The 27,402-nt window shown below is 39.5% G+C and overlaps 1 protein-coding gene and 1 long non-coding RNA gene across 5 annotated transcripts in view; one reads left to right on the top strand and one right to left on the bottom strand.

Moving 5' to 3' along the window:
• Window positions 1-27,402, top strand: part of LOC107998319 (semaphorin-2A) — a 515,475-nt gene that overhangs the window by 175,063 nt on the left and 313,010 nt on the right. The window lies entirely within an intron of this gene.
• LOC114577615 (uncharacterized) lies at window positions 4,478-23,950 on the bottom strand. Of its 3 annotated transcripts, XR_009830056.1 has the most exons (6): window positions 23,056-23,950; window positions 22,418-22,541; window positions 16,543-17,160; window positions 16,075-16,469; window positions 11,236-15,892; window positions 4,478-9,328 (listed from the first exon to the last, which is right to left on the bottom strand). It is a non-coding gene; the product is annotated as an uncharacterized LOC114577615 (long non-coding RNA). The 3 variants fall into 3 exon arrangements; XR_009830054.1 differs by having other exon boundaries at window positions 11,236-16,469; XR_009830055.1 differs by having other exon boundaries at window positions 11,236-16,315; window positions 16,948-17,160.

Here is a 27,402-nt window from a genome sequence, read left to right as displayed (position 1 = left end):
GACCTCCTCGTCCGATTATGATTTCGAAATTACCGTGAAACGGGAAGCAGAAGTGTGTTTCGTCGATGATGATCGTCCATATAAATTATTCCCTTTATGTACGAATCGCGTTCTTCGTGATGTGAATCGCATTTGTCACGGCTGCGTTTTGGACACAGAGTGAACGTTGCCCTGTGAATTTTAGTATTTTAGTATGAAGCAACGCGCGAGGCCAATGAATGAAAATGTCGATAACGTTTTCCTTTTTTTCTTATAATGTTAATCGTGGATTGTAGATAGATAGGAAAAATATGATACGATTTCGAATATTTTTTTAAATGATAATTACATGCTGTGCGGCAAAAGCTCTTCCATTCGATTAATTGATGACGAAGATTGTTTTTCATAGTGACAAATTGTATCTCCAGATACAAGAAAAACAATATTAAGCTACGTATACACTCTGGAATTAAATGTATTATTCTAATGGAATCCTGCTGCATTTTCCTCGTAGTATTATGCTCATAAATCATTTTTAAACAAAAATTCGCCTGCTTACTCAAATCGAAATAAATTCTTGCTGGGATTGCAGGATTGAAAGAAATGAAAATTTCCTCGCCTCACTATTTCTTTTCTTCTTTTCTTCTTTCCAATATACATATATATATATATATCCTATACAGACTTATTATGGACAAAATCATTATTTCAGGTGAATGGGGAGGTAAAGAAGCCGGATCTCCCTCCCCCCACTTCCGGTCGAAGACACCTTCGACGGAAAAAGTTTTCGCGGAAACTCGTCGCGGAATCGTGGCGCGAATATCGAGTTTTCACGCGGGAACTTCGCCTCGGTCCTGAATTATTATCACGCTTGGCCGGCCTAATGTAAAGGGAAAGAGAGAGGAGAGAGAGAGAGAGAGAGAAAAAAAATAGTCGGGACGAAGCGTCGTAAATTTCGTTCCCAAGTCCCTGCCGTTCTGCGTCATAGGTCTAATTTGAATTTCAATTCCGCCCGCGATCGGCGCGGGATCGTTTACGAAACTTCAAACGTTAAAAACGCGTTCTATTACTCGACGGGGAGGGGAAAAAAATTTATCAAAGAAGATAAAACTTCAGACTTATAATGACCCTCCATACCACGAACGGGAAAGATTCGTTCCAAAAAAATATATATACTTGTAATAGCTATTTTATATAAACTTTTTGGATAGATAAGAATACAAATTTCGTTTTTATTCTACGATAAAATAAAACAGAATTTTATTTTTATTCTTATTTTGCGTAAATTTAAAGTTTTGTCATCCCGTACAAAATTTTATTACATTTCTCGTTATTAAATTTTCGATCGAGACAATTTTTATAAAAAAGGAGGGAAGGAAATATTCGTCACGCATCTTCACATATCTGAAAAAGAGATGAGATAAAAATCGAAGGAGGAACGTAATGATCCGATTCCAAGCACGGAGAACCAAATCGCTTTTTTTCTTTTTTTTTTCTTCTCCACCCGAAATTATTAAATCGTTGGACGCGATATACTGTCGAACTACGTAGCTCGCAATAATATTAGCAAGGCACGTTTATCGAAAAGCGATCGTACACCGGCCAGTTCGGCTCTTCGTGGAGAGCGTAAAATATGCAAGGAGGGCATCAGTTATTTAACATAGTAGGGGAAAGTTATCGCATGGAGGTGTCAGTCAGCGTTCTATATGATTGGTCGTTCAAGCGTAGCGGGTAACGTGAGATGCGGCCGGACTCGAATGTCTGTCGAATTACCTAGTTGGAACGTGGCGCGGTTTCACCTGATATGTCGTGCAACCGGTATCGTATTCAAACTAACCTCGGCGTGAACGGACAATGGATAAATGCACGCGTGATGTGAAACGGGTTGTCGTGAAGTAGGTATTGTTTTAATTTTCGGAGCTGTTGGATGATCGACTCGTCGATGAAGCTTGACTGAAAACGTTTCGGATAAATGAGATTCATATTTGTTTGTTTTCAGCGGCGTGTTATGTTATTGATAATGTTGCGACAGTTTCGACAGATTTTCCTTACGGTAAGATAAACAGTCTTTGAAATGTTTTTTAATTGAAGTGTTTTTATGGTAGATTGCGAAGGATGAATTGATTAGGAATTGATTAAATTTTTCACTGCTCGAAATTTATTTTTGGTGGGATAGACAGGTTTTTTGTTTAATTTTCGCTTATATTGCGAAAACGTAAATTTTAAATATTTATGGGAAAGATGAACTTGTAACGAATTTTGATCGTTAATCTATCTGTGGAAAAAAGTATTTTGATAAAACAAGCCAAATCTTTGTAAGAATTTTTCTCATATTTCTATTATATTTATGATATTATAAACTTGAACTTACTGATACTTGGGGATCCAACTTTGTAACACGATTACTAGCAAAGTTTCAATAAGCCATAAGATAATACGTCACGGTGTGCACGTGCTCATTTCTCCTCGACTTACATCGTAATTCAAGAATTACAAGTCTTGTTAAGGGAGGGAAGATATTTCTTGATCACGAGTAAAATTTATGAATTTCATTGCTTAATTAATCTTCTGCACAAGGTGTCCTTTATTGAACGACGTTGCACTTTGTTAAAAGAATTCCTTTCCTTGAGTAAGAATTAAGAATTAAGAAAGCTTTGTCGTTTCTTTTATCATGAAAAATAGAATAATAATAAAAAAGTAAGTGTTTATAAAACTTGGCACGTGTACAGCTAGATGTATAAACGTAGAATTTGTATACGTTTGTATATGTTTTTAATTAGATACAATCTTAAAAATAGAAAAGATTTTCACTTTTTAAAATCGTAATATTTACAAAAATTAATATTTATAATTTGTTACATTGTTATGTATCTCGCGCCATCTTCCTCTATTTCCAAAGAATTACTATAAATCTACCCGATTAATTTATCAAAACGAATGAATATCCATATCGAGAGAAATGGAAACGTTTCAGTGTTAAATTCGAGTAGAAAGATTTCGACTCTTTGATCCTCCCTGATTTACCCTGATTTACTTATTTTGCCTCGAGTTTCGTCTCTCTGTTAACTACACCACCGATGGGACGACCAAAGGTTATACAATAAACGTTCTAACGAAATTAACGAAACATTATTTCACGAAATGAATGTAGAGTCGCCTCGTATTTTCCAAAATTCAAATATCGTTACAGAATTGAATTTTCCGTGTCGTTGATCAAACTCCGCCGCACTGAAATTTCTGCTACTCGCAGTTCAATCCGCAAGATTTCTCTGAAAGTTTAAAACGAGGTTAAGTTTAAAACCTGAATTTCCTTTAATATATATCTGAATCACATGCTTACAAATTCTTACTTACCGAAAAGAAAATTAAAAACTTCCCCCCTTTCCGTTTTAAATTAAAAATTAACTCCTTCCTTCTCGGTGAATTTTGAACGAAGAAAACTTTAGAAGGGAAATTATCGAGGACAATCCTACAAATTTTCTCATTGCCCTGTTTCCATCGTCCATCCATCCATCAACCCTCTCGTTATTCCGAAAATATCGATACCCTTATCGAGACAATCGTATCTATTTGCACTATTCCCACAATCTCGATAATCCAAGCGATATCGTCCTCCCTCTTTAACACACGATTCGATAATATTGTCACACGATGCGGTAAATTTCGTGCCGCAAATCGGGACCGGGCAAACCGTATTTTATATATATATATATATATATATATATATATATATATATATATATAGCTCATAGCGGCGAGGAAACCGCACGAAATCGTCCCTGTAAAATTCGAAATTCCTCGGCCGTGGCGCAATGTTAATCGTGGCGAAAGCAAAATGCCAATCCGCCGATATTATGTTACGCGGCCTGTGCACTCTCTGTGCATCGGCACAGAGGGCACGAGATCGGCATTGTAACCAATCGCGCGCCCCCGCACCGCTATCCATTAATCTGCAGACGCGCACACCCCTCCCCCTCCCCGCATATACGCACAGACCCGCGTATATTTGGCGAACTGTCCCTCCCCCAAACCCTCGACGACACACCTGTGCACGCATGCACTTCGACACTGGTCAATACGGGGTAGACCGTGGAATTTGATCAGCCTGATTGTTTCAGTCGTTTGTCCAACTGCCCTTTCTTTGCCTTTTTCGATAACTTGGCTGGGAAACAGCGAATCAGTTGGGAAAGAAGGGGAGAGGAGAGCTTGTGCTTCCTTTGTTGCGCGACCATCGGTTTTCGAAAAAGAGGAGAAAAATTTTTTCTTCTTCCATGTTTCTTTATTATCTTGGAAGGAAATCTTTGATGATTTTCGAATGAAGAATCGTCAACGAACGCAATTTTTAATTTTTTACGTTATCAAGGTGATGGAGGTTGACAAACATTCTAATACAGATATATTTATATTATTAATAAGTAATATAAATAATATAAATAATAATAATAATAATAATAATAATATAAGTAATATATTATATTTATATCATTGTTAATAATTATTCGAGTAATTTTACACGCGAAAACGAATTAAAAACCCTGTCTGAAAGTATGAAAAAATAAACAGTATCGCGCGATGAAATGCTTTCAAATTCCCCAGATAATAAAATTCGTTATCACGATTCAATAATAATTCCATTTTTCCCGGGGATACCAGGATACGGGAAGGTATTTTAATCCGTTTCGACGTGTCCACAGAGAATGTTAATTTTGAAATCCCCCTCGCGCGCGTGTGTCGTAGCCCACCTTGTCCGTGGTCAATATCATGTGTAGAGTGGATGTGCAGTTGGACAAGGTCTCGTCGTAAATTGAATTGCAGCCTGATGCGAGGTTTATGCTCCTAATGAATTATTTGCCCTGTCCACGTAAAACAAACTCCAAGATTGCGGAAACCCTCCTGTTTGCCCACGTTCGCTAATAAATACGTCCGGTACGTCGGACTGATAAGCATCGCCCGGCTCACAGAGACGTTTGTTTGCCTCTTACAAATGCTGCATTTTAAGCCTTGAACCCTATCTATCGGACCGAAACGATTCCCACGTGATCGTTGAAACCTCGAACACTCGCGAATCTTGCACACTTTTTGAAGATTTTTGATGGGTACGAATAAACGTAAATTTATTAAATTTCTGGCTTAATTATAAATTAGAAATGCAATAGAAAGAATTAAATGATTAATCATCTTTAAGAAAAATTCTAAAATTCTAAAATTAAAATTATTCCTATATATTTTTTTTAAATGCGTCATTTCTTCGCTTCATTAATTGCAAAATTTTTCGATCCAAATATATACTCGTATACATGATCGTGAAGAGTCGAAATGAAATCTTAAATTTTAAAAATCTTATTGAAAATTTTCATAAATATTTATGATGATGCAAAGATTCGTTCATCTTCAAATTTCTCTGCACAGTTTCTTCTTTCCCATATTTTTCTGAATTTTCGAATATCCCTCCTTCCTTTCTTTTCCTCTTTTTTAAATTAAAATCACAGTGTATCGCGTTATCCACAGCCATTTAAATCTTTTCGCTCGTAGTTAGACGTTCGACCGCGCGACCTCCCTCCCCTCCCTCCCTCGCCCAATAAAAACACAACAGACGCATAGAAACACGTTACGGTATATTGGAGTTTGCGAGCGAGAACCTTTGAATTTTGCACTGGACCCCGGTTCGTTCATTAACTCGTGCTAGAGGGTAGACGATAATGGCTTTTCTACCTACGCTTCCTACGCGCGTTGAAAGCTTGGTAAAATATTCGTATCCGCATTGCTCCACAATTAATTTTTGCGCGAATACGTCCCGATAAAGGTATTCACACCTTTAGGTCCCACACGAGGGGTTGCGAGTGATAATTAAGGGTGTCTTGTTGTCGTTACCCGTCCGTTTGAAATGATCCGTGTCGTGAAAAATGTCGTGCGCAATTTTGAGATTTGTCGAGAGAAATTTATCGAGTATAGAACGTGAATGATACGACGATCGATACGAGGATGCGCAAAAAATATCTCATTAACGATCAAACGAAACTTTACAAAGGTGTATCTGATGCAATATTCGCATCTCATTGGGATAGATACGTATAATTATAACTTTATTTCGATTTGGATAGCAGCCCCTCCTCCCTCTGTAGTGGAAATTTAATCCGATATCGGGCGTGCACAAGGTGAATGGGAAGATAATTTTAATCGATAGTAATGACACGCGATAATCATGATCATCGATATTACTGTACAAATGGAAATGTATTACTCGAGGTTGGGTTGCACTTTGAAGTGCAAGTAATATCCTAAATTTCCTCTTGTTTATGCATTCACCATTCCCATCGTTAAAGGGTGGATGCATCCGTACACATATGCATATGCACACCGCCCAAATGAACATGTCAAGAGCATAACGCACTTGCGTACTAATGCACGTTGCGTGTTGGTACTGAGAAGTGTGGGCGGGCTGAGAACATTGCCGTAAATCCGATATCCATCGGAGGTGACGATTATTGGTTGAACCTAGCACATTGTATCCTTTGATCTGTCCTCGTTGATATTGATCGAGCGTCATGGATTTTGGACGATAATTTTGGTAATCAATCTGATAAACATATTGAAAATCGTTGAATTCGAATTTGATTGCTTAATAATTGAATTTCTCTCTCTCTCTTTCTGATTGAACAATGAATACATTTAAAAAATTAAAAGAAATAAAAATGATAAAATGATAACAATATTACATGATTTCGCACAAAAGTTAGATATATCCTTGTTATATAAATAATTTCAGAATAACTAATATTAATCATATTAATGTATCGTTCTAGAAAAATATTATACCGTTAAAAGATAATATTTCTCAAGACACTATTTAGTCAAATGACATCCATTAGAATAGTCTAACAAAAAAAAAAATTCAAGCCGAATTAAGATGAAAATAAAAATTTCCCCGAAAATCCTCCTGTACGGTCCTTCTCCACGAGTTGTAAATAGCCGGCTTACTTTTGTCCGCTTGCCTGCCAAGAAAATCAAGTTGTTCTAGGGGCGCGAGGGTGAGCAGACGCGGAAACGCGTGGAGCACGGGCCTTACGCACTCGTGCGTGAGACCGTTCAAAGTCGTGGCAACAAACGCTTTCCAAAATTGCATTAAGAGCCCGGTTCCCACTTCACCACGTATCCGTAGTCAGGTAGCGTTTGAGAAGTGCCGAATGAATGCAATTCTTGCGTACAAAGTACACGCGGTTTTTAAACACCCCCTGTAAAGGGCGCTCGTGGCTCGTGAGAGAGAAAAGCACGCCTTTGAGGGAATTCTCTGGCTCGCCCGAACAAGGAAGAATCTACTTTTCCTTCTTTTTTTCTTTTTACATCTCTCTCTCTCTCTTTCTCTCTCTCTTTCTCATGTATTCCACGCCGAGAGACAAGCACGAAGCGGACTGCAGACACGCTCACGCGGCGCGGAACACCCCGTCATGATAATTGCAAAGAAGTTAATTAAGAACGCCGTAGGAATGTACCAATTTACATTTACGCCCTTCCGTTTGCTTTCATCTCACCGCGGAGTGGAGGCACACATCGGATCCCGGACACACACACACTGAAAAGTTTTCTCTCTGTATCGGCTCATTCCGTGCCCTCCCCCTCCTCGCGCGTCTTTTCTTTTTATTCCTCGCGACCGCGTGTGTCCTGCTCTCCTGCACGCCCTTTTACCCGCCCATTAATCTTACTTCCTTTGTTATCCGCTCTAATTGTATCCTACGTGCCTCTCTTCTATCTTGCCCACGAGTTTATCGTTGGCTCCGCCGCATCTGTATCCTTTGTGGAGGTTTTCGTTCGATATTAGCACCGGAATCGTATTTAATATGTTGCACTTGCGCATTTCATTCCAGTTTTTCGAGATTCATCACGTATGTGTATTCAATTACTTATTATGTGTGAAATTAGGAAATATTTACATCGCTATAACTTCGGAGATAGTGATCACAGATGAATGGATCGGAGACCATTGGAAGCGTGAAATCTTTCACTTTAAAACGCGCTTTTATTTATCTCGATACGACTTCCGGTTCCCGAGATATCATCGTCTAAAGAAAAGAGTAATTTTTTAATCATTCACCTTAACCTAATCAAACTCTATTGAAATTAGGAAAACTTTGAACCGCTATAACTCCCAAGATAGTTACTTCCGGTTAACGAGCAAGGGATCGTTAGAAGCGCGAGACCTTGCCCTTTAAAACGCGCTTTCATTTATCCCGATACGACTTCCGGTTCCGGAGATATCGTCGTGTAAAGGAAAAGGTAATTTTTCATCGTTTATTATTTGCGTCCTTGTCACTTACTCGGATCTCTCTCTCGCGCTCGTCTCACTGACCTATCCCAAATTGCAGACAAGCGACAGACGCGATTCCTGGAAAAACGTAGTACGCATTTCTAGGAAAAAAGGTAGGTCATGGACTCATTCATAATATCTGCGCCTACGTTAAGCGCTATGGAAACTTTGAATCTTTATATCTCGGCAACGGATTGAGATATCGGGATAAAACAAAAAGGGATTTCAATGGCATGGTTTTCTCTATTTTCTGAGAAGGTTTCGATGACAATATTTTTAATTTCTTTGCATGCTTTTTACTTGAGAAATCGGAGTTCTATTCGTGATTTTACGCGAGTAAATGATTCGTTACTGATTTAAGATATAGAGATTCGTTTCATAGAAAGGATCTATCAACACTACGGATTAAAAATAAAAAGAATTAAAAATACGGCTTCCATTTAAATAAATATTATTCCAATCTTGGTATCGATTTAATTCAAATCGACATATTTCGTTCCATTGCTACCAGATATATCCTTTCTACGCAATCGCAATGCTTCTTTTCCATGCTTTTCCCTCTTAATCGCTCATTATTTTACCTTGCACCCACTTCTACTTCCCTTTCAGTTTCCACCGACGTTTCCACTCTTTTTTTCCTTACTCCTCGAACCCTCCTCCTCTCAACCCTTAAGCAAATTCCATTGCAGTTGAGCGAGACTCGCAGCGCAGCCTCGGTTCGGAAGAGGGAAATCCCCGAGAAGAGAGCAATGTAGGAACCGGAAAGAAAAAAGGAGGGGGCGGAAGAGACCTGAGAACAGAGCGCGGAGAAGGGAATCTTCCACTCACCTTTTCGACTTTTGTTAGCGTGCCTATGCGTCGGCAGACCGGTGAAAACGTCCTCGAGACCAACCCTTTCCGACCATCGGAGCACCTTTGACCATTAACAGGCCGCTTTTTAGACATTCGTCGGCCATTGTGCGAAACCTCCGCTCAGCACGAGGATCATTTGCGCACGACCTATCATTCTGATCCTTCACGGAGCCGAGGATGATTTATGAAAAGCACCTGTAATTATAGCGTTTTACGTGAGCATATATGGATACACGACTAGATATTATATATTATATCGTTGTTGCGAGTTAAGAATTTAATTTAGAACGCGTGGAATCAGAAATTATTTCGAAACTGCTCGATTTATTTAAAGTAATTCTATATTTTATTTAATCCGCGTTTAGAATTCATTGAACGAGTAAACTATTTTTGAAAGCTTGGAATATTTTAAAAAACAAACTAATTACAACATTCCAAGATACAATAATGTTGTAATATTCATCGTTCATTTTAAGAATGATATAAAAGCTTTAATGAATCGCAAAATTTCCGATTTATGAATAATTTCTAAAGGCATTTTTATTTTTATCTGTACAATTCTTTAATTTAATCAAATTGCCTCTGTTTTCGAAGCCTGTTTCACCTATTGTTACGATGATTTTGAACATAGAAAGGATCAAGCGAAAAACATGTTTGAATAAATTTTACGAAAATATATCTGAAATTCTTGATAAAAGGAAATATACGTGAAACTGCAAAACTGAACGCAAATAAAAAATACGAAACAAAACACACAAAAGAAATCTATAACAGAGAATATCACGAAGAATCTGATGTATATATATATATTTATATATATCGCATATTACATTTTGAAACAAGAAAGTCATGTACATATTGGATTTATATCTACATTTGCAAAGAACGTGTAACGCGTATCACTTTTGAATACATCTACAAAGCTTGTTTGAAGAGAGAAAAAGCAAAAGGTTAAAGAGAGAGATGGGTCAAAAAATTTGTAATTAAAATAGAAGAGAGGAAAAGAATATAAAGTATTAAATTTGAACGATATTTCCCGTATATCTCGTATCATCAATTTTTTTTCTTTTTTTTCTTTTTTTTTTTTTTTTTAATACACACGTTCTGTCGTGTAACTGTACGCGTAAAAATGCAACAACAACAAAAAAAAATTGCCAAAACTGCCTTTAGCTATTTGTTTCCCCTCTGTACGATTAACGTGATGATTACCTTTTCGTCGAGTTGTAATAGTTGGCTTCGAAGCGGTCCCATTTTGTATTTCATTTTTCCTCCGTGCAAACGAGAAATTAACTTTCTCATCCTCTCGATGTTTACCATAACGCTGTTTTCGATGAAAAAACGAAAAAAAAAAAAAAGAAAGATAGAAAGGAAGAAAAAGAGAAAAAATAGAAGAGAAGAGCAAAAAATGAGGCGGGAATAAACGGGAATGGCAGCAGTCGATCACAATTTATCTCAAAAATTTCTCCACTCTCTCTCTCTCTCTATCATCTCTCGTCTCACCTCGTCGAGAATACATAGATAAACGATACACCACTGTCAATAGATTTTCTTCCCGTGAGGAAAAGCGTGTAACAATTTGTTTTCATCGCCACTCTATACCACTCTCTCGATGAAAACAGATGCATTCATCTTGTAACGCGTAGACGTTTATCGCGAATCGATGAAACACGATTGTTTAGACTTGAAAACAAGCTGGAAACAAGCGTGTGTATTGCTATTTGCATGATAAATTACTATTGGAAATTGCGTTACATCAAGCGAAATTGCGTTTTGAATGACTTATGAAGTCTCGTTTGTTCCTTTCTGTCAGCGGATTTTTATGATTTTGATTCGACTTTGCTTTTACTTGGTAAATATTAAAAAAAAAAAAAAAGATACTATCCTATAATATTGCCCTTTTAATCTTTCCAAGATTTTTTAGGGACCTCTTTCCTACACAATATCAATATATTACTTGAATACTATTTCATGTGCAAAAATAATGAATATACAACTTACACCTGAGAATTCTAATTTTGGAAACTTTAAAAGTCATTCATATTTCTCTATACAAATAAGTTAAAAATAAAATTTCGCCTTCGTTCCTTTCCTTATCGTTTTACCTTTTCGACAAATTCTTCTTCTTCCATCCACCTTCTCTTCATTTCACCTGGAAAAAATTCGGCTACGTTCGAATTCTCCAGCAAATGGGCAAACTTTAATCGTATTAATTCGTAGCAGATCACGCGCTAGACAGCCTCGCTTCAACGGTCCTCGTTTCCTTGTACCCCCGTTTATCCATCGGTGAAGGATAATGCATGCGGCCATCAGTATTCGTTCGAACTCAATATTGGTACGCGGAAGGCGTGCCCGCCGCGTCGAATTTCCATACAGGCCTCCTGCAGACGGTATGGAAATGCGAGGCTGAAAAACAACCAGGTTGGAACTGTACCTGGACGCCTCTTTCTCCGTCTCTTGTCGCGTCTCTCGTGAAACTCAAACGCAAATCCTTTGGACGACCGCATTATTTGACGGTACTCTTGCACAAAATTCCACGGAAACATTTCGTATTCTGGAGAAGAGATTTTTTGGCGAGTTGTTAACGATTGTTAAATTAATATTGGTATCGTTAGACAAAAATTTTTAATTATTCTCAAGTATTTTTAACTCCAATTTTATATATTTTTATGTAGCATTGAAGATTTTAGAAGAAAATAATTTCAAAATTCTCTTAAATCGAATACTCTGAAAGAGAATTGTATCCACATTTACAAATTGTTTCATGTTATATGAGTATTAAACTTTTGATCTCATCAAAAATAATTCATTATTCAGAACGTAGATAAATACATAAATACATAAACGATGTCTCGATGTTCGTAATAAGATTTTCTAACGCAAAATCGAAGAAGCTTCACGTGAAAGATTAACGAGGATCGTCAGGGAGCCACGCCTAGTCTCCATCAACCTATAAAAACGAACATTATTCCAGACATATTAGCTCGATAACCCATTACACCGAATTCCCTAATTTCTACATCTGTTAGTTTATTGCCTTCCTAATTGAAATGAGCTCCATTCGCCATCGATTTTAGATATTCGAGTGTATGATTTTGATAATTTTCACTTCTTCCAAATAATATAAAACTATAATTATTTCCTTATTTCTCTGATATTTTTATTCATTTGTCATAAATGAAGGGGATGGTTTCTTTCTATGAAGTAACAGATACGACAAAATTCTTGTTGCTCCAATAATTCGTATAAAATTTAAACGAAAGATTTAGAATATGATATTCCTTCTTGAGAGAATAATAGGTTTTGAATTTAATCTCTATGTTCTTTATTCAAAGGGACTCATTAAGAGCAGATATTCCTTTATTTTTCTGAATACGCAACAAAGCTACTCTCCCCATCAGGCAATATAGTTCAAATGACCCATCCAGTACATATACAGTAGTTCTCTATTGTCTGGCATATCTTTGATCTCAAAATGAGCCAGCACTATTCCGAATGGAACCTCCTTTTTAAAATTCTTCTCTTTTCTTCCCCATGCCAACTATTATTATCGATATTTCACGACCAAATGGATAGCAAAGAGAGAGAAAGAGACGTTAATGAGCGCAATGATAACATTAATAATGGCAATAATAATAATAATAATAATACCATTGACTCTTTCAATCGATCCAAATTCGCAATTTAACTTTTCCAACTTTGAACAATCAAACTAATAAAATATTTCCTAAAAAAAAAGTAAAATAAACCTTCATTCCACTCGAATTAAAATATATTGTACGTATTATAAAATAAATGGCGGAAAATAGAAACACACTTCATTGACTTCTCGGCCAATTGAAATTCTCAATTCACGTTCCGAATTGGAATACCGTTCGAGAAGTTTAAACGTTTGCGTTGTAACGAAAATTCGGACAGCCGTGTACTCTCTCTCTTTCTCTCTCTCTCTCTCTCCATTTCGAAAGTTGAACAGGGGGAGGAGAATGTTGAAATTGAAATTCACGAAGAAAAACAAACTCCATCTCGATGTCGCGATAATAAAAAAAAAAGGAAAAGGAAAAAAGGAAAAAAGCAATCGACGAAAATGAAGTGGGGAAATGGCAGCGGTGTGGTCAGCTCTATCGGTTTTATTCGCCTGTTGGCTGTCGTTCGCTCGCTACTCGCCTTAAGCCGATAACTTCCTTATTCCGCCCTCTCTTTGCACCCATTTAAAGCATTTAAGAGATTTCCCTGGATCCTTTAAGAAGTGACAACGTTCGAGGGATTAGTGGGAAGGTAAATACCGTTGGAGAAGTCTTCGCAATTTATTAAGGCCTCGACAGTGCTATATATATAAGGAGGAGGATTCTTCGTACTTTTTTCTCTCCTTCCTTTTTCTTTCTTTCCTTTTTTTTTTTTTTTTTTAATCGCTCAAAGGTCGAGTGGAGAGCAAAGTATCCGCAATTAAATTTGATAAAGTTTCTTTATTTTAAGGAGGGGGTGGGGAAATAATTCGATATTAACGAACGCCTTCCAAGGGTCAAGGATGGGGCTTTCTCAGTTTATTCGAGATGAATCGAAGCCACGGTTACAGGTATCTACCCCTCGTACTGGTACTTTTCACTAGAATTACCAAGGAGGATTTGCTTTGAAATGTTTCGAATTGAATTTAAGCAAGTTTCTCTTAACTTGAGAACGTGAATAAGCACGGTCGAAAGAAGATTTCAACTGTGTATCTTGCGAAACAAAAATACCGATCCTTTTCCTTTACCTTTAATTTGCTTATACAAACTCTGTGTATATATTTTATGTAACTGCTTATATACATCTGTTGAACCGTGACGAGTAGCGTAATTCTAAAAAAAAAAAGTTAAAAATTAAGATTAACTTCTATTCAAATAGATTCTACGAATTAAGTGCAATATGTTTCCATGAATATATGTTTCTTTAACATTACATATCTAAATTATATAGGCGTAGCTATAAATCATTATGTCAATCCTAATTATCTTAAAATAGATTATTTATAAAAATTCCATATTTCATTCGCGAGTCAATTTTACAAGAATAACAACGAATTCGCATTGCACCTTTCACTTCATTTTTCATCGTTTTTCTATCGTCTAAAGAATTGCTTCCTTGCTTACCTTGATAAATTCTTCATATATATATCTAAAAAAAAAAAGAAAGGATCAGAATCGAGTCAAAAAATGAAGCAAAGCTCGCCATCGATCCACCCTAACTTAAAGCTTCGCGTGTGGCGGGCGATCAATGGGAAATAATTGAAACAAGGGGTTAAGGTAACGGCGGCATCGATTTTACCTGAATTCGAGGGGAGGAGGGAGGGGTTGAATTTACCCTCGACGCGTGATTCGTTGTCCGCGCCAAGGGTCCCTGGGCTCGGTTTGCGGTCTTGAACGAGCACTTTCCTCCTGGCCGAATAACACCAGCTTTTGGGACGATCGATGGCCCACCCTCGTAGATTCCTCACGCTTTGTGTGCCGCCGCCTATTTCCCATATACTACGTGTGTGGCACAATCAGCGCCAGCTGTTTACTCGGCCTGATTAACGTTGTTCCCTACACCGTCGCGCCTCGTTCTGGAACCACCAACCGTGTCCAATGGATGCATCATCGGTTGGACCTCAACCTGGATCTCAACCTGTCGTTTCTCCAATATAAGTAATGTAATTAAAATGTTTTTCATCATCACGATTCGTAATTACGAAGATCGTGAAACGAAACGATTCTCTTCTCTTTCTTACTCGATCATGAATAAAGGATTGTATATTGGTGTTTATGATAAATTTGTCGATCGATTGATCGCTGTAAATTATGGAAATGGAAATTGTATGGAAGGAAATCCGGGGGGGATAAACGATTCTTTGACGATATCGAAGAAATCGTTTGCTTGGCAGTGTTGATTATTAATTGATAATTAATGGAAACGGAAATTGCGAAGAAGATCAAGAAATAACTGGGTCTGTTTGGGTTTTTCTTTATGATTGGCGATGTTGGTTTATGACAAATTTGACGATTGTAATTATGGAAATGGAAATAACACGAGGAAATGGAGAAATAATGATTTTTTTTTTTTTACGATGCTTGATTTAGTAAAATTATTTTCATTTAGTGGGTTTTTGCACGATATTTTTTTTACACGATACACAGTTACAAAGTTTTATAATACATTTTACTCATAGTTATATGATTTTTTTTGCACGTTTTATTTATATTTGCATGCATGTTTTGTTCGCATTATTTGCTTATTTTTATAAACACATTTCGAACCAAGGAAATAAATTTTAATAACATCGAGTCGATTTAAAAAATATATATATATATATGTTTATTTTTTTTTCATTTTTCTGAAAACATTCACTCTTCTTTTATGTGTTTATCATAATACAATACTTTTAATATCGTTTCGAGTTTGTGCAATTTTTGCAACCATTTCATTTTACGAGTAGAATTGAATATAAATGAAATATAATAAATAAAAACGTGCTATGATAAGATACGTGTCTGAATACTTTTCACGATATATTCCCCATAACAAAAACAGATTCCACGAATATTTTAACTTTTAAAAATACAATACAACGTGGAATGGATGTTTTAAAGTGGTCTGAAGAAATGTCAGTTTTAGAGGGTCACGTCTCAGATTGCAGTAGTTCTCCCAGGGGATGGTTTAACGGACGCGTGTCCTATTTCGGAATGGAAAGATACAAGTCTCTTACTTCCTTTTCCGAGATTAGCCTCAAATATCGAAATCGTACTGAAACTAACGTGTCATAATATGATTATATCGATTTCAATTGATAAATATAAAGATAATTCGAATACGTATGTACGATGCAAATTTAGTAATTTAGTAATTTATACTTTCTGTACAAATATACTAATTTATGAATCAATATCGTTAATATCGAATGGAAAATAGAAAAGAAATGATAAAATATGTACCATTCTTTGCATTTTTTTTTTTAAACCAATTGCAATTCGAAAATCAAAATGCATGCGAGAGAAACATTGGTACAATTAGATTAGTGTAATTGGACAAGTAGAAAGAGATTATGACAAGCCAGACATAGTTGGGGTTTAATCCTGGTTAGATAAAAGCGTCGGTAAAATCACTTTCCGTCGGTTAGTTTTCTTCATCCCTTGCCTGTTAGCGGCTGTTAGGGGTCGCTCTTAACAGCGCCATCTGTTGGAAAGGAAGATTAATCGATTTGGGTACAGTGCGGAAAAATACACCCTTACGAATTTAGATGGCGCCAAAACGTATCCAATAACATTCTCACCCCCATTTCCGCTAAATTAGTAGAAATTTTCTTCGATTCAGTGCAATTTATATATCTCTACGATAAAAATAAAACGTTATTTGATATTTTCATAATAAAAAAAAAAAAAAAACAATGATCGATACTTTACCTTTCAAATTTTCTTTCTCCTAATTCTCAAACAATAAGATATATAAAACTCCTCGAATTTTTTAAAATATCAACTCAGGCAATTTCCAAAAAAGGAAACTATATATCCAAGGAATTCAATCGAAGATATTTAAAGAATGTAAGTGGAGGCAGAATTTATTCGATCGAGGAACGTTGCTGTTCACGTCCCAGCTTTAAAATCCTTAATCATCCTCGACGAGGGTGGATGAGTGGGTGGTAAGAGAGGAGAGAAGAGTTTCACAAAAGAGGGAGTTTCAAATTTATCTTTTTCGACGAGGTAACGCTCGTCACCCCCTTGTAAAAACTAGACGAAACCGATCGACGGTGGCTTCCAGGGGTTGGTGTAGGAGGAGAAGAAGGGGGTGGCTATTACGTAAAAGCTTACGATTAGCGACGACCACACCGGTCCCGGGATCCCCTTTGATCGCCGCGAAGCCGGACTCCCCGTGTAATCACGCTGCCACCCCTTTGCCTCGTCCCTTTTCCTTCTTCTGCTTCTTCTTTGTGCCCACGGCGGATGGCGATAATTGTTTCATGCCCGCAGGAAGTAAAGCTCTTTATGCTGGGAGCTTTATTTTGCGGCTGCCGTGCCGGGCATCTGGAGCAGAGAGAGAGTCGGGATTAATTAATAACCATACCTACCCCATTCGTTCTCTCTCTCTCTCTCTTTTCGATCTTCTTGTCTTCCCGCCCTTATTTCCGCTCTATTTCTCTGTCTCTCTCTTTCTCACTTTTTTCCCTTCCCTTCCCACATTCTACGTCTCCTCTGTCGTTTCTCCTTTGTTTTTCTACCTCTTTGTCCCTCTTCTTTTCCATTTCTTTCTTTTTTTTCTTCCTTCCTTCCTTTCCCCCCTTCCCATTAAGGCTAATCTGCAACAACGAGTTCGAGCGAAAATTAAATCAGAGCTTATTTGTCATGAGCGAGCACCGCTTCTCGATTATGACTACTGTGGCTATGATCAACGTTAATGTCGATCTGCATACCTGAATTGACGATTTAGATTAGTTTCGAGAAGGATCATACACGCATATATTCAAATGATTGGGAATGCATTCTATTGTACGATGTTTCCAATATCGCGAAAATCTATCTCCACTCCCACGAAAGAAAGAAATTTCATTTCCAAAACGCAAATATAGAAATTCGTATTCTTTCCACTTCGAAAACGACTACTTCCATTCACCCAACATCTTATCCAGCAATTGAAACCTTACTCATAACCCTCCATCTTATCCACCGTCCGTCCAAGGGTGTATGTACTACGCGCACGATCCTTCATTGTCGATATAAAAATTCCACGGTAACCGTGGTGGAAAACGAGGAGGAAGCCGGCTAGCGTACCTTTATATACACGAATGACGGTCTAATGGAAGAAGAGGTTCTGCATTTGCCGAGATCGGGAAAGGAAAAAGAAAGAGATACACATAAAATAGGTGACTCGAAATAGGTGGCTTCCGCCTTCCGCCTCTCCTCGCCTCCCCGATTTTCCGATCGGATATTTCGAGAACGTGGATTCTATCCACGGTTTCTGATCGGTCGAAACGAGAGGAGGGCATTTGGTATGCGTGGAAGGGTGTCCGTGGCGACGCGTGTTATTTCGTGAAACGGATCTATTTCGAGGGTGCCTGACCCTTAAGTGATATGCGCCAGGAATACAAAAGGGCGTGGATCCTGGGGGGTCGAGGGACAAAGGGGAGAGGGAAGGAGGAGATGCACGGAGAGGGACGTGTTTGCTCGTTCGAAGGAAGGAAGAATCCTGGGCATCTACATGTATTTTCCATTCGTTTGCGATCCTCTCGATGCGGAGGGAGGAATACGTAGTGTGGAGGGAAATCGAAGGAGGGAAAAAGAAGGAAAAGGAAAGAGGAAGTGGTCGAGAGGCGCGATGGAAGTGGACCTTCGTCATCGACGACGACGTCGTTCTCCTCTTCTCTCCGTCGCAGTACGAATGCTCGCTTCCTTTCGTCTATCGTCCCGCTTCCAGAAGGAACTCACGACCTGGAAGCTCGAACCCCTGCCCTCCCGCTCTTACTTTTGTAAGGCACTTTTCTTCCGGAACGCTGGCCCGACAATCGTATTCCCCGTTCCGCCATTACGTTCATCCAGCCTCTGTTCCATTCCTTCAATCTGGTCGCGTTATATAAGGAAATCTCTCTTTCTCTCTCTCTCCTTTCGTCCTGCCACATCCTTTCTCTAACTCCATCTAACTCTTTTCCCTGCCGCCACCCCTCCTCTCTCCCGCGCGTCGCGTCGAGTCGGATTGGAAAGTGTGCTCCGTGGAGAATTGGAAAGGAGGGATGATGGCGTCGCCCTTCTGCTCGGCCAACTCGAGAGATTCGAGGAGAATATGGATACCTGTTGAAGCAAGTCTAGCCGGATATTCAATGCCGCGAATCAAAAACTTGAGAATAGTTATCTTTTCATCTATTCCCCGAAATATTCGAAAATCTTCGATTATTGAACACACACAGCCTCCTCGAAAGCGCTCGATTTTTCGAAACACCTTTTTATTAAAGTTCAAAAATTGAGCAATCATTTCAATCCTTTTCATTATACGTTTCATAAGCATTAATACAAGTAGAAAAAAGCCTCAACGAGTACGCTCACCTCCCTTATTGCCTTCCACTTCCCCCGGAAAAATCCCTCGGCCGGGTTTCGGGAGGCCATCGAAGCCTTATATATTGCGGAAGCGAGCGCGACGAGGGACAAATTCTCGCACGCTTTATATTCGCGACAAGTGCAGACGTGCATTCCCGTAAGATTGGAGTGGAAACTTTCCCGCGCGCCGTGTTGAATATTGCCAGGACTCCGAAGTAGGCAGAGCAAGGCCTCGCTCGGCATTCCGTTGGATCGTGTGTGAAATCGTCCGGGCGCGTGGCTCGTAAAATCCGCACCCTTTACTGCTCTGCGAGATTGAAGAATCAGGTTGTAAAGGGTTGAATCCGCGCGACGAGGGAGAGGGTGGTGGTGGAAAACGGGAAGAGAGGGGTCGGTCGAAAATTGGGCTAGCGACGGCGACGACGACGACGACGACGGGTTTCATGGAGTCGGCGACAAGAGGGGAGGGATGTTGAAATATAAAATAAATATCTTAAATCCGGCTTGATCCTGGCTTTAATTAAAAGTTGATCCTGCGCTCGATACGCAGCCGAAAAGATTGGCCGCGCGCGGATCCAATTTGCGCGCGGATAATTTATCGGCCTGCCCTTTGAAAAGTTCGTGCGCGTTGCTCTTTTCACCTCTTCTCCTCCGTGTTTCGTATTCGTATCCGCGTTGCCAATTACATCCACGCTGCTTTCTTTTTTTCCCTTTTCTTTTTTTTTTTTTCGTATCTTTATACGAGGGCAGTTTTATATCGCGTGGAACGGAATATCGAAACACGGATTCGTAATGGAATTCGGTATAAATTAGCCTTGCGTGTAGCCTTATACAAGAGGATCGATGTTTCGAAAACAGTGAAATTCAATGTATCCAGTTTTCTAATTCGTAATAATGCCTCGTCTCGTTTCGAAGGGTACATCCATTATCGACGCGTATCTATAAGAGAATATAATTTTAATGTAATCTTACCTCCCTCTTCTTCATCTTTAAACCTTTGATAATAAACTCGCAATGTTTCCATGTATTCCATTTCCTCCATTATCTCGAATCAAAAGATTTACGAGATTTTCACTTAACTCTGAATCTCTTCAATTCCGTTTCTCGCTTCTGCCTTAGTCTTGCCCCTTCCTTCTCCCCTCCTCGAGAATCGCGAATGAATTCGCCATTGTTGAATTTTGTGTGTGAGAGAGAGATCGCTTCACCCGATCCCACTTTTTTCCTCCGATCGGGGGTTGGATCGGACCAAGGGGACCGAGACAGGATACGAGGGTAATCAGAGGGCGTGGAGGAAAGAGAGAGAGAGAGAGGGAGAGAGAATCCATCAGCAAGAGCCACCGCGTGGCGTCGGTGTCGTCTGCCATTGGCAGACTTTCATCCCCCAACTTCGAAGCGAGCAAAGTTTCGCTGTACGCTATGCGCAACCGCGATTTTCTTTTTCTTTTTTTTTTCCTTTCTTTGTTTCGCGGGAACAGAGGCGGCAATAGGCGGCAGTCAGATGCAGATGCGGATCATCGGATGGGAACGGACGACAACTGTTTTAGCTAACTGTCGGTGTACGACAGTTCGCCACGTGTTCGAACGAGTTGGAAATTAGTAGGCGGCGGTGGAAGGATTTAGGAGAAAGTTGAACGGCACTCGGGAGTTTTTGGTGCCTCGAATCTCTCGGCTGTTGAGATTAAATCGTGGACGGGTGGGAGTTGGGAGAATTTTAGATTGAAACCGTGTCAACCGTGGCGGAGATAAGTAGAGGATTCTTGAAATTGGCTTTCTCCCTTCTCTCCCCCTTTTTTGTTATTATTATTAGTCTTAAACGGAAGAAGAATCTTGCAATAGTATATATTTGTTAGCAACTCTTCGATCACATTAATTCAATGTTGATTGAAACAAAATACAAAATTATCAGAAAAATCTCTGTCGTTCTCCATTTAATTTCTCCAAGGAAAAAGAATCCAATTCCAATTAACGTGATCGAGAATCGAAATGAGATTATATTCATTCACGGAACGAATTATTATTACCTCGACCTCGTAGATGCACGCCCGTTCTCGATCCCTGAAAAACTGGATGGCGAAGAAGGGTGACGCGAGACGATAGAGGTGTCGTAATGTAAACCGCAGGGTTAATTATCCGCCGGTGGAGCTGTGACTGACGTGTGTGGCAACAGCGGGAACGACCTGCTTCAATATTGCCGTGTTGACATAGAAAACAGCCAACGTGAAGTCAGCCGGCAAGTCTATGTCCGCGTTTAAAACAGTTAGCGCTATCGATTCGGCTTGTAAACGAGAACGAGAAGAACGAGGCGTATCGTTTGACGTTTAACCGCGATAAAAGTTTTTGTATGAAAATATCGGTATCGGTAAACTGGCTATATTTGCGCTAGTTTTTGTTACTGACTAAATTCGTCTCGGGAAATACGGGTTAATTAAAAAAGAAAAAAAGAAGTGACAGGTTGTTCGATAAAAAAGGGGAATAATTTAATCGTGACTTTTTTTTTTTTCAATAGTGGATAGATATTCTTGGAACGCGTTAGTTGATTCTCTGACAAAGAAAAATCTCGTCGTTTTAACAATTAACGGATTAATGCTTGTTATATAAAATTTAAAATATAATGTACCGTTGAATAGAAACCCTTTCGTTACAATTATCATTTATAATTTCCAAATTTTACCGATATTCACGAATAATATATCACGAATAATAATATACGATTATTCAAGAATAGCTACGTTGTTAAAAAAAAAAACTCCGAAAATCCGATCCAATATAAATTCCACCGGATATACAAAAATATTTATCTTACCTTGCCTCGCTTGTCACTTCTGTCCTGATTAATCTCTATTGCCGCTAAAAACGTCCTGCTATTCTTATTGGATCCGCGTTACGGGATAATAAAACATAGAAACGCGTCTAGTGTATTATCTGTTTAATGCGTCGTGGCCCCGGAACATCGCCCTAATGAGCTTGCAAACGAGAATAATCCTGTTTCACGCGTGAAGGGTTGCAGTAATGACGTTACCTACGGTTCTTCGTCGCATTTGTCTTTTTCTTACCGACGTTTCACCGTTCGTTCGTGATCGTTAGAAACGCGTTACGTGGATTTCGTGATCACCAGTTTCGATAAAACATTATCATCGATTCATTCTTAACGCGGTTTCCTGTTGTCCAATTCGTAACAATTGAATAATGTAAAATACCTACGTTCCATCTTTAAAACTTACGAGAAAGGATTTTAAAGAATTCGACAATTACTCACGAATGATTTGGATGGTATCCAAGATTGATAGATTAAATTTATAATTAAGAAGTAGATAATTTCCTTTACAATTTCTTCTTCGCAATTCTCCACCATTGGGATTGATCCTCTCCCCCGCTGATTTCTGAAAAGAATTCACACGACGTTAAAACTTTCCCACCTATCGAAATCGTATTCATAAAAATTGCCACGCAAAAATTTTCCACAAATCACGACTCGTTTCCCGTTTAATTCACCGGAATCACTGGCTTCTCAATCAATCCCACGCCTAATTCCTCCGGTTTCATAGCCGGGGGGAAAAAAGGTGTCACGGCAAAAAGAGGGCGCGGAGATTAATAATCCGAGGATCGTTGCATGGAACGTTGCAACGTGGATCCGCAGGACGAGGACGGGAGGAGAACGGGAGCGATAAGGAGGAAGATGAATGATGGAAGGAGAAAGGTAGGCAGCTAGTCACCGTGGAGACCTCGATGCATAAGCCAACGGCGAGGCTTTAAGGATGGGAGATATGTGCCTAACGAGGGTACTGGGCAAGGGGTGGTTCGATGGAGGGGGGAAGGACGCGAGGAAAATTATTAATCACGGCTTGGGATTTCATAAAGCCCCGTTTAAGCTGTGCACAGTGCATCGTTTATTACCCGGCTCTCCTTCGAGGCTTTGGCGCAGGAAATACACTGGTAGCGGCGCGGTCTCCTCTTTCCAACATCCCCCTCCCCACCTTGATATTACGTATCAAGACGTTGATCTCGGCCGCGAGAACAACTTGGCCGGCCTCCTTTGCGAAAATTGAACGTCTCCAACAACCCCTTCCTCTCCCTCCCCTCCTCGTTTCGAATTACAGAGCGTGGACACTGAGCAAACTCGGTGGGCTAGCGGTTTGTTTGGACAGACGGCAACCCGCTAAATTATATCCGGGGACAAGATTTCCTGGACCCTGCTAGTTTCCATCGTGATATCAAAGTTGGCCGACGACGACGATTTTCTCCCGTCGAATATCCAAATTTCCTCGAGTTGTTCCTCGCGGGATAGGCACGAGGGAAATTTTATTTCTCCTTCTTCTGGTGGAGAGGAGGAGATATATTCTCTTCCGTTCCCTTCGACGATACGTGTCAGACTGGTGTACAATAAGGTCTGGTGTACGTCAGCTTCTAAAGTTTTTATACCGTTCTGAGAAAGGCTCGGAAGGGGAATAAGTCTGTTTTGTTCGTGCGCTCTCTCTCTTTCCTGGACACATATTCGCATGAAAATATTTATACGCTTGAATTTTCCTCGTCTATCTGAAATTGTAAATAACGAATGAGTAATGTTTCAAATACGTACACCAGTTCGAAGATTATTATTAGATTTCCTTTGCCAATAATATTTTCAATCTTCCATAAAATCAAACAAACGAATTAGAAAAACTTGAGAGAAATTTATTTCCAAGCAGCAAAATATCCAATTTAAAAAGAAAAAAAACAACATCGCGACATCCGTTTAACGCCGGTCAGAAATTGTGAGGTGGCAATCATTCTTCCATTAATTCCATCAATCGATGACGATAGGGCCCTCTCGACAATCGAGAGCTTTCTTCTGGTAACAGAGGAAAGCGCACGTGCGTCATGCGAGCGCGTGCACGTGACACGCGAGGGACGGGATCAAGGAAGGGTGGTTTTCCCTGTAAACTAAGTACAGAGCGAGTAGTATCGAGTGAAGGGGGCGGGGGTCAGGGGCCCAAGGCGTTCTAGGAAGGGATTATCCGAGTCGGTATTCGGTAATTGCTGCTAGCAATTTGCTCGGGCAAATCCCCATTAACCGAACCTTGTCGGACGTGTTCCTTCGCGCAACCACGTGTGCCACGGACACTTTCGGATCGATGATGAATTTGGCGGAAAGGGACAGGCGAAATTATATACCCTTCCCCTTTTTGATTTTTCGTTCCTTTCGAAAATCCAACGGATCTGGCAGTGAAGAGTTTGGAGGATAGAGAACGATAGATGTAAATTTATGGTGAATATGCAGATCGTGGAATGAACGAATGCTCACTTGATAAAATTATTTAATTATCGCGACGAAGAGGGATTCGTATTTGTGGGAGAAACGTGGGGGAAGTAACAATAAATAATTACTGTATTTATTATTCATATATTGTATAAACGCGCTTATGAGGGAAACGCGTTCCATTATTCTCTTTGACTGCAAAACACCCTGTACAGAGATTACGTTGTATACTTAATATAATAAAAATTAAATTTTTACGTCCAAATAAACCTGTTGCTCCTTTCCCATCCTTGCAAGGAGAGGAGCATGCTTGCCGCTGCAACTTCAAAACTAACTTTATAAAATTAAATTAACTCCACAAACCAAATTCTTTTCTCCTGGTAAAAAAAAAGAATCTGAAACAGCGTCCCTTTCCACCTCCTTATTGCACGATAATAAACCTTCTAATAATCCTCCAAAGTTTAGAAAAAAAAATCCTCTCGCGACACCTTGTAAAATCTCGTTTCATGCGATTTAACCCCCCTTTTCCCTTCCGTAAAACGGCTAAAAGGGAGCTACAAACTGCGAAACAATCGATGATGGGAAGGGGCGGCCATCCCGTACGAAAGGAAAGATTAATGCGACAGGTAACGTGACGTTAAGTCGAAATCGAGCAACTTCCCCTCTTGCTATCGCAAGTGAGCTCGAACAGCAACTGTTCCTCGGAGACGTGGGCAAAGGTATCGCGGATAGGTCCAAGGATAGGCCGTCTAGGATTAGGATCTATCCTGCCATTCGTTTCTCTCTCGAGTAATGCTGCATTATCCCGGGACAAGAGAAGGTGGAGGAGAAGCTGTCTAGGCGGAGGACAGAGAGCCCTCTCCGCATCTGGGGAAATGTGCCGAGATTACGGATCCAATTCCAATAAAGTTTAGCACGTGAGACGACTGACAGCGGCGGCCAATTATTATTTAACCGGCGCGGAGTCCGATCCTCGGAGTTGGATACACTTTGCCATATCTTTTACGCGAAAAATCTTGTTGGAACTTGCGGCGAAAGAAACGACTCGTGTTCTCGATTGGATGGGGGAAATAAAGAGAAATAAATTTCCTAAATTTCTTTTTTCTCACGAAACAAAGAAACGTGCGTATTTCGTACGATCGATTACGAATGCGCGGTTTAAAATTTGTCGTCGAGCGATAAATTCTTGAAGGACGCACTCTCCTCCTCATTTCTCGCTTAATTGGTCAAGTTATTATTTCGAGCGAGTAATTAAGCGACGCCGTATCAAAAGAACGCCTTTTTTTTTCATCCTTTATCCGATAGCGACATCAAACGACTCCTCCTTCCTTTTGATCCTTTCCTCCGTTAATAGCAATAAGAAGGCCTCTCCCCTATATCGGAACTATGATCCTTCCCTTTCCGCTTTTAATCGTTTGTTCGAGCTGCAACCGTTCCTTTTGGCGATCTTTCGTTATTTAATTGAGATAAAAAAACGCATTGTTCTGCAGATTTTCATTATTATTATTATTTTGACTCATTTGTAAATCTTCTTTTCGTTGAAAATTTTATAAAATTCCTGATTTAAATAATATTTGATATTTGTTTTTTTACAGCGTTTAGATATTAGTTAACAGAGGACGAAAATATTGCAAACCAGAATCGGGAGAATCTAAAATCTCAGCAAAATATTTCCACACCATCATTTCTCGATAGAGAAATTCCTTCACTTCATATATATTCTCGAGTCTTACTTATTTCATATATTTGCCACGATCCGTCTCTCAATTCGTTAAAATTGGATCTTCGAAACTCGAAGACAACATTTTCTTCCATCCATTATTCGAAAAATTTTTCCATCGAGCAGAAAGTGAAATCAGGGAGGGGAGGAAATCTGGAACGGGGAAGAAAGATAGCCAATTGATCCCCCACGTTCCGTTTTCGGGGTTAACGCCGTTGATCAATGCACAACGAGTTGCAATTTAGAGTGAGCGTACATTGTCGTTCGTCCATTCATTAGGCATTTTCTATGCCATTTTTTTCTTTCTTTTTTCTTTTTTTACATTGTGCTTCGCTCACGAGCACTTTCCTCGAAGCCACGTTAATTGGGTTGCGGTGTCGGGCAACGTTCTCGTAATTAATTACCCCTCGGTGTCGGCTATACGCCGTGATGACATTACGCGGCGACATGCGCGCGAAGATGGCGAAAGATTATCGGTAAAACCCGGGTGTAACGCGCCTCCGTCTTGTAACGGGATCGGTGAACAGGATCCTTTCTTCGTAAGGGGAGGGAGTTAGTCATCTTCCATCGATTTAATTATTCGTTGACAAAGGATTTCGTCGATATTTATATCCGTTTGCGATTCGCTGAAATTTTTGGATTGGGGATGGTAATTCTGGAGGTCGTGTTCGAGTTTATGGAACGAAATCTGAAAAAATGGAAAATACTCACCAAGATCGAACATTTGTCAGAAAATGTCGAAACGTCAAAAATAATATATTCTCGTCCGTCTTTGAATGTCACAGGTTATTCCGATATGCAAGAGAGTGGCGCTTTTTAGCTGCACGAGATTAAATTGTATCACGAGTATACATTTTCTCTCCTTTCCTCGTGAAACGTCATTCGAATACAATTTCATAACTTGCATAACTCGTTCACTTATTTCCATTTCTTGAAACTTGACTCGAAACTAAACGGATTATTGCTACATTTAAACGATATTCGAACGAATTTTAAAGCTTGAAATATATCAGTCGATTAAATCGCCCTTACCGAACACCTACAACGTCAGATCTCGACGATTTAACGATCCGCGCAATGCACGCGCTACGCTGTAGACAACGGTGTGGCGAGAATACCGGCGCCGGCGTTTCTACAAATACTTTGAATGACAGATTACTCGCTGGCTTGCCACAAATCCCACGAAGATGCGTCGAAACTCTCGAGCAACGGGTGTAGGTGTAACGCGATCCACGGGGGTATATAGCGTTGGCGCGTCAATCATGCGCGTCTCTTCGTGATGGTT

This window comes from Apis cerana, linkage group LG6 (genome assembly GCF_029169275.1).
Source record: "Apis cerana isolate GH-2021 linkage group LG6, AcerK_1.0, whole genome shotgun sequence".
Lineage (NCBI taxonomy): Eukaryota > Metazoa > Arthropoda > Insecta > Hymenoptera > Apidae > Apis > Apis cerana.
This window is presented reverse-complemented; position numbering and strand designations above follow the sequence as displayed.